The sequence below is a fragment of the Meles meles genome, chromosome 3 (assembly GCF_922984935.1).
Source record: "Meles meles chromosome 3, mMelMel3.1 paternal haplotype, whole genome shotgun sequence".
Lineage (NCBI taxonomy): Eukaryota > Metazoa > Chordata > Mammalia > Carnivora > Mustelidae > Meles > Meles meles.
Window position 1 is genome coordinate 142,601,773 of NC_060068.1, and position 14,895 is coordinate 142,616,667.

The window sequence follows — 14,895 nt, forward strand, 5'->3', positions numbered from 1 at the left end:
GAGACCCAAGATGGGTGATAATTGTTGATTAGATTGCAAAAAAAATTGCCAAATAAAATCAGAAACTATTTTAAAATATATTTAAGATTAGACCACTGAGTGTTTACTTGTTCCTAGTGAATATCCAACTAAGATCAATTTTCTCTCTGCTCCTCCACCCTCCCCACTTAATTTAAATCAAAATGAGATGGTGCAGAGCAAAAAATAAGCCAGAGGCAAAAAGCACTGTTGCTTGCTCCCAGGACTGTACCCCCATGCAGTATGAATGAAGTTTTCAATCCAAAGGTCTTTATCATAGCCGGTATGGGTTCTACCGCAAAGGCTGGATTTATTTAGAGATCTCAAAGGTCTTTACCTTTGTAATCTAACTTTGTAAGTCTAATTTCTGAAACAAAAGAGAAGTGAATAATTAACCTTCTGCAAACCACAGGAATAATAGCCCCTGTTTTGGCACTGACCTGGTCAACCTAGTGGGCGCCCTGACTTGTGATCTCATTCCTGGGCAATTTTCAGACTATGGAATTTACAAAAATTTTGGAAACAGCTTGCAAGTTACAATGCCATTAAATGCAAAGCAGTGGGAGGAAATATAATTTCTCTTTCCCCCATCTCCTTTTTTGACAAGCCTCTCCAGGACAAAGATAACTCATCCTTCTTTGTTTTCAAAGTCAGAGAACATACAACAAGCATGATTCAAAAATGGAAAACAGGAAAGTTGTCAGTATGTGGTGTTTACAAAGGGCTTACCTGTTTTGTTTGTTTACTCAAATTTTCCTTTCTCATTTTCCAAACAGCAAAATAACCCAATTTCCAGCCCATAAATGCTCCTGAGCTGGAGAAAGGACCAATGTGTTACTTTAAAAAATTTTGGTCATGATCTGAGAGATGACTTTCTGTATCCTGTGCTACAATAAGCTAGCACATTCATGAGGTCTGACTCCATTGTGGGGGTGGGGAGGCAAGGCACCCTGAAAAGACAAGCAGTCTACTTAGCAGGTGTGACTTCAATGTTTGGGTAGGGGGAAGGGAAGGAAGAGGAACCTTTTCCTGTGGACTTCCAACTCTGCAGGCCCTTCCAGAGAGACTTTCCTCCAGGTTGTGCCTTCATGCTCCTTTCCTCAGCCTCTTAATCCAGGGCCTTTGCGTGTGCTGTTCCTTCTGCTTGTCTGAACTCCCTTCTCCTGCCAACCAGTGATGCCCTCCTCCGCTCTCTGCTCACTTGTGACTGCTTCAGAGAAGTTTTCCCTGTCTTCTCCACCCCATCTGTCCCCGTTTTACAGTACGATAGCATCACTCTCTCTGTGGTATGTGCCATGGTGAAATGTTACATTTAAGTATGCATTTCTTCAATTAACATCAGCTCCCCTACTTGAGCCTGAACGCCTTGAGGACAGGAATAGCACCAGCTTTTGCTAGTACCTGACACAGAGTACATGTTTAAGTTATTTATGGAATCAATGAATTCTTGATGCAAACTTAAGAGTTGCTAGTCTAATAGTTACTGTGATTGAAAAGCCACGTCTTTAATAGGGGATCAGCATTGTAAAAAGATGCTTAAAAAAAGAAGAAGAAGAAAAAAAAAAAAAGCAGGTAACAATAGTCCCAGGGAGCAGAAGAAAGCAGAAGTCCAATTTCCTACTTGGCTAAACTCCCCAAATCCTATCTGGTTGAGCTTGTATCCCTCGTGTGAATATGGCTGCCAACGATTCAGTGATGCACATTTTATAGTTGGTGGATTTTAATCCTAATGTAGAAATTGGGAAATAATAATGACTAACATATATTAAGCAACTCAAACTACTTAAGTTCAAGTCCTGTCTCCCCCGTCCCACCCCCCATGGCCTAGCTGTGCACATTTGGGACACTTACATTACCACATGTGTCTCATGTACATCACCAGGGACTTATGAGCCTATGTACCTCATCTACGGGAATGAGCCCTAATGCATGGAAATGTGCCTACTCCGGTGCCTGGCACATAGTAGGTTCTCAATAAATGTTGGCTGTTTATATTACTCTCACATTGTTATTCTGTGTCACCCTCTCCTTTAAACGATTTACTTGTATTATTTACACAATTTAATTCTTATGGCAAGGGGGGCTAGCCCCATTTTGCAGGTGTGGGAACTCCAGATTGCAGAGTGGGAAGAAACAGGGAGGAGCTCTTCAGGGATGCCTGCCCCAGTGGTCCCTCACGGCAGTACTTCTGGCTGCCCAGCTCTGGGCTAACTGCACACCAAAGGCCTGCAGAATTCTCCCTTAATTTGTGGGTGCAGACATCTCTCCTTCTCCTGCCCACAGTCTCTTCCAAGTTGCTGCAAATCTACCTATTGGGGGCCACAGGGACACCTCACTTCCTCTGAATTCATAAGCCCTTCTCTCAGAGCCCAAGTGAAGGCCAAACGGTGGGCACAATGGTGGAGGGAACCGTGCTGGATGGACCAGCATTATTGGTCACTAAAACAAACACTTCCTGTTATCCCAGAGTGTTTGGGGAAGACCATGGGTCATGTGGGCTGGAAAAGAATGAAAAAGGAGTGGCAGAGAAACCCAGCTGCAAAGCCAGTGACTTGGTGCTGACTGCTTTCCAGGAGTTAAATATAGCCCCTGAGTGAGAGAGGGCCAGGGAGGGTCACCTTGGAAGGCTTTGTGCGTGTTCATTACAGCTGGTGCAGGAAACGCAATATCCTTTATGCTGAAGAGAATAGTGCAGGTTTGACTCCACAGGCCAGAAGCGTAGAATCCTAAGGGAGGAGGGAAGGAAGAGGGGGAGGACTTGGGGGTTTGGTCTGAGAGGGCTGGTTTGGGGCCATGCCTCCCATCTGCTAGGGTGGAATTTGGGCTAAGTCAACCCCTCTGAGCATCCCCTTCTGCTCTGTTAAGGAGAGGCTCAGGAGGTCCAGGTGTCGGTTCATGTGAGGAGGGAAAGGGTTTTAAACTGTGGATCATCCCTAACATTAGGGATGTTAGGGGAGCACACTTCTCTGATCTGTTATTTCAGGAAGACAGGCTGGCCAGAGGTCAGGGAGGTCACAGGTTAGCTGGGAAGCAGGTCACAGGGGCCTTTTATGGGACTCTCTTTGTAGGAGTCAGGCCAGGGTGACAGGCTCAGGGAACCCCTGCATCTTAAATGGCCTTTCTAGCAGCCGCTCTGCCCAGGCTCCCCCATCCACCAGCAGTGCCCTCACTCTGGGCATCTGGTGTCCCAGCCCTGGGCCACCAGGGAAGCCATTTCCAGACAGGAGGGGGTGGGGCAAGCCACTGACTTCCGAGGAAATAGCTTTTGGCTGTGGGACTGGGCTCTCCCAGAATTGTTCCTTTGTCTGCAGATTCCTCCCTGTTTAGCTCACAAAGGAAATGGTTCCAGGAGGAAGTGGAAAACTGTGACCCACATATGCTCGTCCCCTGCACAAGATGGCGGCTGCTTCCATCCAAGGCAGTCTGCACCATCTCCTTCATCAGAGCGGGGCAGAAGCAGTCCAGAGAGTGGCCTGGGATACCCAATGATAAAAGCAGGTAGTATTTTTTAAGCTCTTAAGTGATGTTCCAGATGTTGTGCTAGGCATTTTGTCTAGATGACCTCACTTAATTCTCATAATGATGCTGTGAGGTAGATACTGTTTTTACACCTGACTCAAGTGAAGCTCAGAGATGCCCAGTCATTTGCCTAAAGGCACACAGCCAGCAGAACCCAGATTCAAACCTAGACTTAACTCTAGAGCATAAGTTTCCAATTGCTGCATTATAAGAGCTTCTGGCCTTCTTCCTTAATGGGGGTGCTTTACCCCCAAAGCTTGCTAGAACCAGCAGTGAGCACCTCAAGACTTTCCCCACTGCTGTCCATTCACAGATTCTGGGCCTGAGGTCTAGATGGAACAGGGCTTTCTGCTTCTGAGAAGTCTGAGTTTGAGAACCCATCCCACCAACACCCTGGGGGAGACACCGAAGACATCTGGGTGAGGGTGTGTAGATAATAATAAAGATATCCAAGAATGACAGTGAGCATTTATTGAATGCTTCCCACGAGCAGGGTACCGTGCCTGACACTTTGATTTCTTTTCAAATAGAATTTCAGGGGGTGCCTGGGTGGCTCAGTCGGGCATCCGACTCTTCATTTCTGCTTGAGTCATGATTTCATGGGTTGTGGGATCAAGCCCCGAATCGAGCCCACCACTGGGCTCTGGGCTTCATGCTGGGTAGAAAGTCTTCTTAAAGATTCTCTCCCTCTCTCGCTTCTCCCATTCATGCATGCTCCCCTGGCCTCTAAAATAAGTAGATAAAATCTTAAAAAAAAAAATAAGTAGAACTTCGGGTGGATAAGAATTGAGTGAATCCTGACCCTTGCTTCAGAAGACACTGTCTTCACTCGTTCAAACATTCTCCACTTGTATTTACTTATTTGTTTATATGATTGGCTACTTTTGCTAATGTAGAAAGGACCCACAAATCTGCCATTCAAAGCAAAAGCCGGGGTTCAGACGATATCTTACATCTAACTACGATCCCGTGCTTCTTGGCTCTGAAACCCAGCCTAATGGCCATCCTGAATGCTGTGTTCGTCACACCCTTGCTTTCCCTTATATATAGTGCCGTTGCAACTAGACATAGCCACAAAAACTTTTTAAAAAACCTATATTTGTTTCTAACTTTGTTAAGAGGGCATACAATGCTGTAGGTAATCTTTGTGACTTTTTCTTTACTATTATCCTGCTAAGATCTACCCACATCGTTGTCTGTCATTGTGTTCATTCATTGTGTTCTACGATAGTCCATTACTGGAATAGTCTCTGTGGCCACCACTCTGTGCCTACACTACTTCACCTAATCTTTGCGGTAGCCCCAAAGGAGCTCTTCTTATCCCCATTCTACTGACAAGAAACTGAGGCCTAAAGAGGCTAACGAAATTTCTGGAGGTCCCAAGTGCCAGGTTTGAAACATTCCGGTTTCTCATTCCACCGTGTTTGGGTGTAGAGGAAAAAACACAGGCTCTAAGAACCAAAAGCTCAGGGCTCAAGTCCCAGCTCCACACTTAACGGCTGTGTGACCTTGGACTAGTTGCTGCATGTCTCTGGTCCTCAATTTCCTTAACATTAAAGTGGAGTGATGGTGGCTGCCCTACCCACCTCTCACGCCTGTTGTGAAACTCAAATCCGACAATGTCTGTGCAAAGTGAGAGCACTGAAACTTTGCAGATCAGTAAAGTGTGATCACTCGTATATATATCATCCATTCTGTCTCTCCCCCAACAAGCCACAGAACCTCTGCCGGACTCAGGAGATGAGAGGGAAGAACAGCGCTCCCATTCAGAACACGAAGGATTAGGTTGACAATGAGCCCACAGAAACCTCCGTGTGATAAAAGAACCAGAAAATCATCAGTAAATGCCTCAGGCTGCACTCTTAGGAACATACTCTGTACTTATCTTTGGTATGTTTGATGGTTTCTTTTTTTAGTCACTTTTTACTATTTCTTACCTATTTTCACTCTCTCACACCCCACTCCAGCTCTTTGTTCATGGTATTTCCTCTGCATGGCTTGTTCTCCTCTAACTGCTGCCAAATACTGTATGGCCTGACTTGGCGTCTGCCCCTGTTGTCCAGTGCCCAGCACAGTAAAGGGTACACAGCAGGTGCCCTGGGGACAGATTAACTGACAACCCAGAACTCAGAGAAGGACCACGGACTAGGGAGAAGACTGGGTAAATCCTACCTAGGACAACTGTCTCCAAGAGCAGAAGGGCTCGTGGTGGGGGTGAGGGAGGCGAGGAGGGGGAGCAAACTTGTCCCCTGGGGGTACCGGGGGCACTGGAGGATAGAGCTGCACGGTAACTCAAGACCACACCAACGTAAGGAAATCTGAACTAAGAAGAGAGGCAGATGTCCCTTCCAAGAGGGGCTGAGCCCCAAGGGGGCAGCTCTTTCGCAGGGAGGTGGAAAAAGAGTCAGTACAGTGGGGAGGTGAGACATGGGCAAGTGGGGTGAGAAACACCCAGAGTCAAACCTGGGATTTGCCTTTCCTTGCTTGGAGACCCAATATAGGAGATGTCACCTTAGTTTGTCATCTGTGACACAGAGATCATGAGAGTGCTCCCCTCAGAGGTTGTGGCAAGTGGAAAGGGAGGTCAGCCCAGCCATTCTAGGTGAGGAGCTAAAGGTCAGGCCCACAAGGCCCTCCCTGACTCTGACCCAGGTGGGAAGCCCCTCCTCCCTCCCTCTCTTCCTCCCTCCCTCCTTCCCTTCCTTCCCTTCCCCTCCTTGCCTGCAGAAACCTCCCACCGCCAGCTCTGGATTGGGTGCCTACCAGGTGCCCAGGACTCCAGGCCGCAGGGAGTGCAGGCATCCTGGGGCAGGCTCTGGGAGACCCCCAGGGCTGATTCCTGCCCCCAGGGCTAGGGCGAGGCTCCAAGAAAGTGATGACAGAAGGTCCTGGGGATGGAGGACTTGAATTGCAGAGAGACCTAGACAAACGTCTCCTCTGTTTTCACATCAGACCAACAATTCTACACAATTAACTGTTTGAAAATGGATAGACTCTGAAATTTTAAGTTTCTCTGTTCTTAACTGAAACTCAGAGGTGAGCTAATGTTATTCAGTCTGCTGTTTGTGTGCCCCTCCTAACTGGTCACCTCCTTCCAGTCTCAACCTTTCCACTGTCACGTGAGCTCACTGCTGCCTCTAACGATTTCCCCCAATGGCAACACTTTCGAAAACCCCCTCTTGTTCACACCTGCCTGACTGACAGCTCCCCAGGGCCCCGACACCAGTTTCCTCTGTGACAGAGATGACCGAAGACCTTCCCATGTGCTCCCTACGGCTAATCCCCAATTCCTCTGTCGTTCCATCCCTTCTCAGGATGGGCAGAATCCAGAGGGAAAGCGGCTACAGAGGGAACTTGGATCCCAACCTAATTCATTAAGAGAAGCGATCATTTACAAACCTGTATTTTAAGTATTAGGCATTTTTTTTTTTTTTTTAACTAAATTCTTCCTGTGTGCTGAGTGTCTTCCTTGCATGAAGCCAATGATCCCTTAGGGAGACAGGAGATTGTGATCTCCATTTTTAGTTGAGGAAACTGAGACCCTGAGGGATTAAGTGGATGAGGGGAGCTAGGATTCAGGCCCTGGGCAACTCGACACCACAGCCTGTGCACGGAGCTCTCGGAGCTCTCGCGTTATGCTGCCTCTGTCATTAGTTACAAATCCCAGCAACCCGGCTTCTCAGGGACTGGCACACCTCCAGATGGGGACCTGGAGGATAAAGCCCTACTCTATCGAAGGAAGACCTCTATCTGATCTTCTGGGCTGTAGGCACGCCCACCCCGTTGCACACCAAGCACACTTCTGCGGCTTTCTTCTTTTCACTCTGGCTTTTTCTCTACCTAGATGCTGCCTCCCCAGGGTTTCTGGCGTTCCCGGCTAGAAAATGCCCATTCAGTGCTCTGTATTCTCTGATGGATACGGAGCAGAGAGGACCTCATGTCACAGGCATGGGGGCCTTGCTGGGAAACTCGGGTGCAGGGACTCTGAGCTTCCCCTCTGCCACCCCTTAGAGCTGCACCTGGTTGCTGGCCACGAGGAAACGCGATCTGTCTTTCCGGCTTCCCAGCACACTCCTAGATCAGTTTTCTTCTGGGTTCAAGTGGAGCTAAAAAAATCCCCCTTGGTTTCATATCAGCTGCATCTGCTCTCAGCAAACCCTTCAACAAGAATGGGCAGGAAGAATAAATATTTATTCTACAAACGAATAAATCTGATTCCATCTTCAAAAGAAAGCTGCCGTATAAATTATCATAATTTCTCCATTCTAAGATGGCAACTATTTAAAGATGTTTTATCTGCCTAATAACAGCTTTTGGGGGGAAAAACAGAAAAATGAACTAATTGATACATCAGTTGTGAGACATGTTCTATTTTTTAAAATATGTGTCTTGGTATCAGTTAATTTTTTTTTTCCTAAATATGGTCCAATTCAATTCTCATTTTATTTTTTTTTGGCTCTGGAATTCTCAGAAAAAAAAGCTCCCAAGCCTTGCTTAACTAGTGTGAGACATGGCAGGTTATCAGCAAGTGTCTTGGCCCCCTTGCAGTGCTGTTTAGTGCTGTGGGCTGCTGGGTCAGCGCGGGTACGGCATGGCCACCCGTGCGCTAATGCAGCTCTGAGGCCCCCAAAGCCAACCGACATGATTTCTCCCCAGCAGGGTTTACGTCTGAGCTCGCAGATACCTCACCACCATGCTTGGTGGTCCCATGGAAAGCCCATTGGAGTCCATCATAGAACCTGAGGCAAGACACTGCCCCTTGAACCTCAGTTTCCCCAGGTGTGAAACAAGAGTCATAGCGTAAGATAAGTGGTCTTCAAATGTTCTTCTAATGGAGTTATGGGAACTGTGGAGCTTCCTTCAGGGCTGCCTTGGGCGTAGGAGGGATGGAATGGACTGTACCGTGTTCTCACTCCCACTTCACTCTGAACAGTTCTATTGCTCAAGATTTTGTTTGCAGAAGGATTCTGGGACTGAAAATAGTTTGAAAAACATGAGTAAATGGCCTTCTGGGGTCCTTCTAACACTACTCTTGACCACATACTCTTGTATGGTCTAAAGGATAGAGCTTCCTTTCTTAGTCTGGACACCGTCAGAATCCTTCTTAGCATAGTGTTCTGGGTTGATATTCCCAAACTCTTTGTAGTCTAATCCAAGGGTTGGCAAACTTTTTCTATGAAGGACTAAATAGTACGTATTTTAGGCTTTACCGGCCACATATGACCTCTGTTACAAGTACTCCACTCTGCTCTTGTAGTGAGAAAGCCATAGACAATGCATAAGGAATGGGTGTGTTTGTGTTCCTATAAAACTTTATTTACAAAAGCTGGTGATGGGCTGGATTGGCCTGCAGGCCGAGGTGTGCAGATCCCTGTCTTATAATACTTTGACCATACAGATAAAGAAACTGAAGCCTACGGAGAGGGTTCTAGGAACTGGGATTGCTTGGGATCCCTGTGTCCCAGACAGCGGACCTGCTTCCACGGCCCCACACAGCTCATTTAGCCGTGACTCTTAGCCTGATTTCGACTGCGGGCTACACATTTAAGGGCATGGTGCCTGGAAAAGACACGTGCCCCACTTCTCTCTCAAGAGATCAGTTTTCCCCGAGGCTCTAAGAGGGCTATAAAAAGTCACCAAGCGGGCTGTCGACAAATTCCCCGGAGCTGGAATGACTGCAATGTGGTGCCACATTCTGTCCCCGCTGCGGCCTGACAGCTGCTCCAGGGAGGAGAATTGTGCCGGTCCGGCTCTGTACCTCCACCCTCATCTGGGGCGAGGCTGGGATTCCCCAAATGGAATTTTCGATGGAGGACAAGCCCTGCCTGGGGCCTCTTTCTTCGTTCCAGGAGGATGAGAGCTTCTTGAACCCTGAACACTAGAACTCTGAGGGCCACAGTGGGAGAAGGGGAAAGGGTAAGAGGTAAGATCTTATGCCAGCTGCCCGGCCATATCACTTACTGACGGAAGGTGCCCCCTTTCCCTCCCCCGGTTCTCGGCACCCTCTCTGCCCCGGCCTTGAAATCCGGACCGAGTAAATCCTTGTAGCTTATCTAGCACGTCCTCCCTATAATTGATTTGGGGATGACCCTCCAGCATTCAGTGAAATACTGAGGTTTGGAGGTAGGCAGGGCTGCATAAATAGAAGGACCTTTCTAAGGCTCAGTTTCTTCATCTGTAAAATGGGGATACAAAAAAATATGTGCAATAAACTTTCAGTTATCTAGCGAAAGTAAATTACAGGAAATAACTTTAAAATCCAACAGAGGGCAAAGTTACGATGCACATTCTTACTGAATTCCCTTGGCAGGTGAGCTGGCAGTGCTCAAAAAAGGTAAGAATCACAAATATACCAAACACTGTCCACGCATTCACACTGACATGAGCCCCATTCCTTCATGGGGAACACACTTAATGGCCGACTGCAGATCTAGATTTTGCCATAAACTTTTTTTGCTTTTCTTTTTTTAAAGATTTTATTTATTTATTTGACAGACAGAGAGAGAGATCACAAGCAGGGGAGCAGCAGAAGGAGAGAGAGAAGCAGGTTCACTACTGAGCAGGGAGCCCGAGGCGGGGCTCGATCCCAGGACCCTGGGATTATGACCTGAGCAGAAGACAGATGCTCAACCGACGGAGCCACCCAGGCATCCCTGCTGTAAACTCTTAATACAAAATCATACTCATATTTTTACAATTCACACACATGCCCTAGCTACACGTGGTACAGACAGTCTTTTTTTTTTTTTTTTAAAGATTTTATTTATTTATTTGACAGATAGAGATCACAAGTAGGCAGAGAGGCAGGCAGAGAGAGAGAGAGGGAAGCAGGCTCCCTGATGAGCAGAGAGCCCGATGCGGGACTCGATCCCAGGACCCCGAGATCATGACCTGAGCCGAAGGCAGCGGCTTAACCCACTGAGCCACCCAGGTGCCCTGGTATAGACAGTCTTAACCATAGCTGTAGGCAGCAGTTTGGGATGGAGTTTTCCATCCAAATGAAACAATGAAATAAACGGCATGTTTGATGTACAGAAAGGCTAAAATACATCAAACTCGCGGTTGTGCAAGCATGAGAGGACCCCTTGTCAAGTGTAGACGCCCCGATTCCCGGTGAGTATTCTACCGAACATCCGCTCTGTGTGAAACACTGGCCATGAGAAGACAAGACCGTCCCAGACCACGGGACTCATAGATACCTAGAAGGGGCATTTCAGTTAGTGCAATAAAATCTTCTAAAAGCCAAGACTGAGGAGGGCGGTGGTCACCCCAAGTCAGAGAGGAGGTGGAAGGGGAATGTGGCAGAAATGTTTGTACAACGGGGTGATGCTGAGCTGGTCTCTTTCTGGAAGGGGGGTGGACAGCAGAGACAACTTTCTGAGACCCAGTGTTTGCATCCATCCAATGGGGACTCAGCTGTCCACTCCACAGGGCTTTTGCCAGGGTTGAGAGAAACCACAGAAGAGAAACTCGGGCTGCAGGGGTTCGCAGAGAAAGGAGGTTAGTGGTCATTTCTGTCTGAATATCCCTATGACACAGGTTCCTTCTTGTCCATGGCAACCCCGAGTGTATGACTGTGGAGAGAGAGTGGGTATGGTTACGAGAGGCTGCATGGGCTCTGAAGGAAGCCTTCGCCGTGCTCACCATCCCAACACCATGCTGCAACAGAAACGACCGGTAAATGTAGAAATGCTTCTAAAAGTTATAAGTGTTATAAAAATGTATGTTCTCGTGTTGCCGAACGGGAGGCTGAGCCAAGGCCAGGCTGTGGGATCCTGCTTCCATGGCCAGACTCATGTCTACTCTGGACTGTGAGCTGGGCCATTTATTGGAGATGGGTCTCCTCGGACTAGAGTTCACACACCCTGAGAGCCCACAGCAGAGGGCAGGGTGGGGTAGGGAAGGAGAGGCCCCAAGGTGAACAGTGGCATGCCTAAAAGTCCACTGGGCACAGACTTATTGTTGTTGGGTGTGGGAGGGATGTATTCAGATATATTATGGACTACAATAGAAAAATTGCTTGGTGTTTTAAAGATAAAATGAGACATTTCAGAAGACTACTTTGGATAAAAGATCCAGACCCTAGAGTCCCACTTGGTTGAAAAGTACACAAGACTGTGTTTGAGACAGCAGCAGGGAATCCTGGCAGGTGTTTGTCAGGGTCAAGTGTCATGATAAAAGCAGGTCACTGCTTAAAACAGTGAGCTCATCAGACTCAGCTGGGAGCTGTGCAAAGGGCACATAAACCCAAACCTCCTCCAGACCCATTGATTAGATCTCTGGGGGCATATGTTCAGTGGGTCCCACGGGAGGGGATTCTGATCCCAGCTGGGGTCAAACAAACCAAAAGTGGTCCTCAGGGCAGCTGGAGAAGATGAGGGCAGAAACAGGAAGCTCCCATCGGGTGGAGGAGAAGAAGCCATCCAAGAGACATTTTTCAAGAACAGTCAACAGGATTTAAGGTCTTATTGGATGAAGGATGAAAGCAAAGGAAGCAATGAGTAACGATGAAGCCCTGTGTCCCTAAGGTGAGACTCATTGAAATGGAGAATCCTGGAGTTGAAAGTGGCCATATCCAACTTCTACATTATGAATTTTGTATTTTTTCATTCATTTACTCATCATCTCATCAGAGGCCTTTTGAGAATTTACTACATGCCAAGCATGAACTCTGGGTGCTAGGGGAAGAGCTGTGAACACGGGTAAGAAGGGCCCTGCCCCCACAGAGTTCACGTTCACGGCTAAGTCAATCCCACGACTGATTCTCATTATGAAAATAGCAGCCAAGGAGGAAGAAGGGCCCCTGCCTGGGAGATTGGGAACGATGGCCTTGAGGAAGTCAGGTTTGAGCAGACTGCAAAGGATGAGCAGGACTGGGCAGGAAGAGCTACAAAGACCAGTGTGCGGAGACCCCGCAGCCAGAGATGGACAGGGCGCAAAGCAAGCAGGTGACAGACACGGCAGCATCTTGAGGACTGTCACGGAGATTTTCATTTGTATCTTAAAAACACTGAGAATCCACTGAGGGGTTGAAGCGTGATCAGATCTATAGTTTAAATGACCATTTTTAACAGCATCAGGTCCTCTCCTTTCTGAATTCTATCCTTGAGCGTATTTTATAAGACCCATTAAAAGTTATGACAAAGTGTAGTTTATTTTTATTTATCTATTTATAAAAGATTTTATTTATTTATTTGACAGACAGAGATCACAAGTAGGCAGAGAGGCAGGCGGAGAGAGAGAGGGGAAGCAGGCTTCCCACTGAGCAGAGCCCGAAGTGGTGCTCGATCCCAGGACCCTGAGATCATGACCTGAGCTGAAGGCAGAGGCTCAATACACTGAGCCACCCAGGCGCCCCGACAAAGTGTAGTTCAAATAAAAGGTGGATACACAATTCCGGACTTCAAGCTCTATTACAAGACAGCATGGTACTGGCACAAAAACAGACACATAGATCAATGGAACAGAATAGAGAGCCCATAAATAGACCCTCAACTCTATGGTCAACTAATCTTCGACAAAGCAGGAAAGAATGTCCAATGGAAAAAAGACAACCTCTTCAATAAATGGTGCTGGGAAAATTGGACAGCCACATGCAGAAAAATGAAATTGGACCACTTCCTTACACCACACACGAAAATAGACTCAAAATGGATAAAGGACCTCAATGTGAGAAAGGAATCCATCTAAATCCTTGAGGAGAACACAGGCAGCAACCTCTTCAACCTCAGCCGCAGCAACATCTTCCTAGGAACATCACCAAAGGCAAGGGAAGCAAGGGCAAAAATGAACTATTGCGACTTCATCAAGATCAAAAGCTTTTGCACAGCAAAGGAAACAGTTAACAAAACCAAAAGACAACTGACATTATGGGAGAAGATATTTGCAAACGACATATCAGATAAAGGGCTAGTATCCAAAATCTATAAGGAACTTAGCAAACTCAACACCCAAAGAACACACAATCCAATCAAGAAATGGGCAGAGGAAACACACAATCCAATCAAGAAATGGGCAGAGGACATGAACAGACATTTCTGCCAAGAAGACATCCAGATGGCCAACAGACACATGAAAAAGTGCTCCACGTCACTCGGCATCAGGAAAATACAAATCAAAACCACAATGAGATATCACCTCACACCAGTCAGAATGGCTAAAATTAACAAGTCAGGAAATGACAGATGCTGGCGAGGATGCGGAGAAAGGGGAACCCTCCTCCACTGTTGGTGGGAATGCAAGCTGGTGCAACCACTCTGGAAAACAGCATGGAGGTTCCTCAAAATGTTGAAAATAGAACTACCCTATGACCCAGCCATTGCGCTACTGGGTATTTACACGTGCACCGGAATGTTTATAGCAGCAATGTCCACAATAGCCAAACTATGGAAAGAACCTAGATGTCCATCAACAGATGAATGGATAAAGAAGAAGTGGTATATATACACAATGGAATACTATGCAGCCATCAAAAGAAGTGAAATCTTGCCATTTGCGACAAGTGGATGGAACTAGAGGGTATCATGCTTAGTGAAATAAGTCAATCAGAGAAAGACAACTATCATATGATCTCCCTGATATGAGGATGTGGAGATGCAAAATGGGGGGTTAGGGGGACAGGAAAAGAATAAATGAAACAAGATGGGATTGGGGGGGAGACAAACCATAAGTGACTCTTAATTTCACAAAACAAACTGAGGGTTGCTGGGGGAAGAGGGGTTGTGAGATGGGGAGGGGGGTTATGGACATTGGGGAGGGTATGTGCTATGGTGAGTGCTGTGAAGTGTGTAAACCTGGCGATTCACAGACCTGTACCCCTGGGGATAAAAATACATTATATGTTTATAAAAAAAAAAAGAAATAAATAAAAAATTTAAAAAAAAGTGGATACTTCAGGCAGAAGTCCCATTCTCTACAGTTCGCAAAAGGGCCACGCCTAGAGAAGCCACTTGAATATTACATGACGGCTGTTCTTAGCCTGTATGTCACTGTGGTCCCCACAGGAAGCATTCCGTGGTTCCCTGATCTGTGGCCACTCAGCCTCTGCTTCCTATGTCCCTTGCCAACTCTAGTTCTCGTAGCAGATAATTCTTCTCATTTATGTGCTTCTCCTAGATCAAGCCCAAATCAGCCTCTCTTTGAGCTCCTGTACAGCCTTCTGGAGAGTCGTTCTATTATCTCTTCTACCGGACTGATCCTGTGTCCCCCTTTCAAATTCGGTCTTGTTCACAAACAGTCCCATTTCCTCCAATATCTCCTCACGTGGTTGTGTTGTTAACAGAAAAAGAGAAACAGGAAAGGTGATCTGATTTGGTGGTGACTAAGAGGAGTTCAAAACTGGGTCACTTGGAGGTCGAG

The 14,895-nt window shown here is 46.9% G+C and overlaps 1 protein-coding gene across 5 annotated transcripts in view; it reads right to left on the minus strand.

Annotated features, from left to right (window-relative positions):
• AFAP1L1 (actin filament associated protein 1 like 1) overlaps positions 1-14,895 on the minus strand; it is a 59,944-nt gene that overhangs the window by 39,777 nt on the left and 5,272 nt on the right. The window contains exon 2 of one of the 5 annotated variants that reach the window (XM_045998634.1): positions 7,557-7,695. The exons of the other annotated variants lie outside the window; for them this stretch is intronic. The gene's annotated coding sequence lies outside the window, so the exon portion shown is untranslated. The remainder of the gene's footprint in view (positions 1-7,556; positions 7,696-14,895) is intronic. 5 annotated transcript variants of the gene reach the window in all.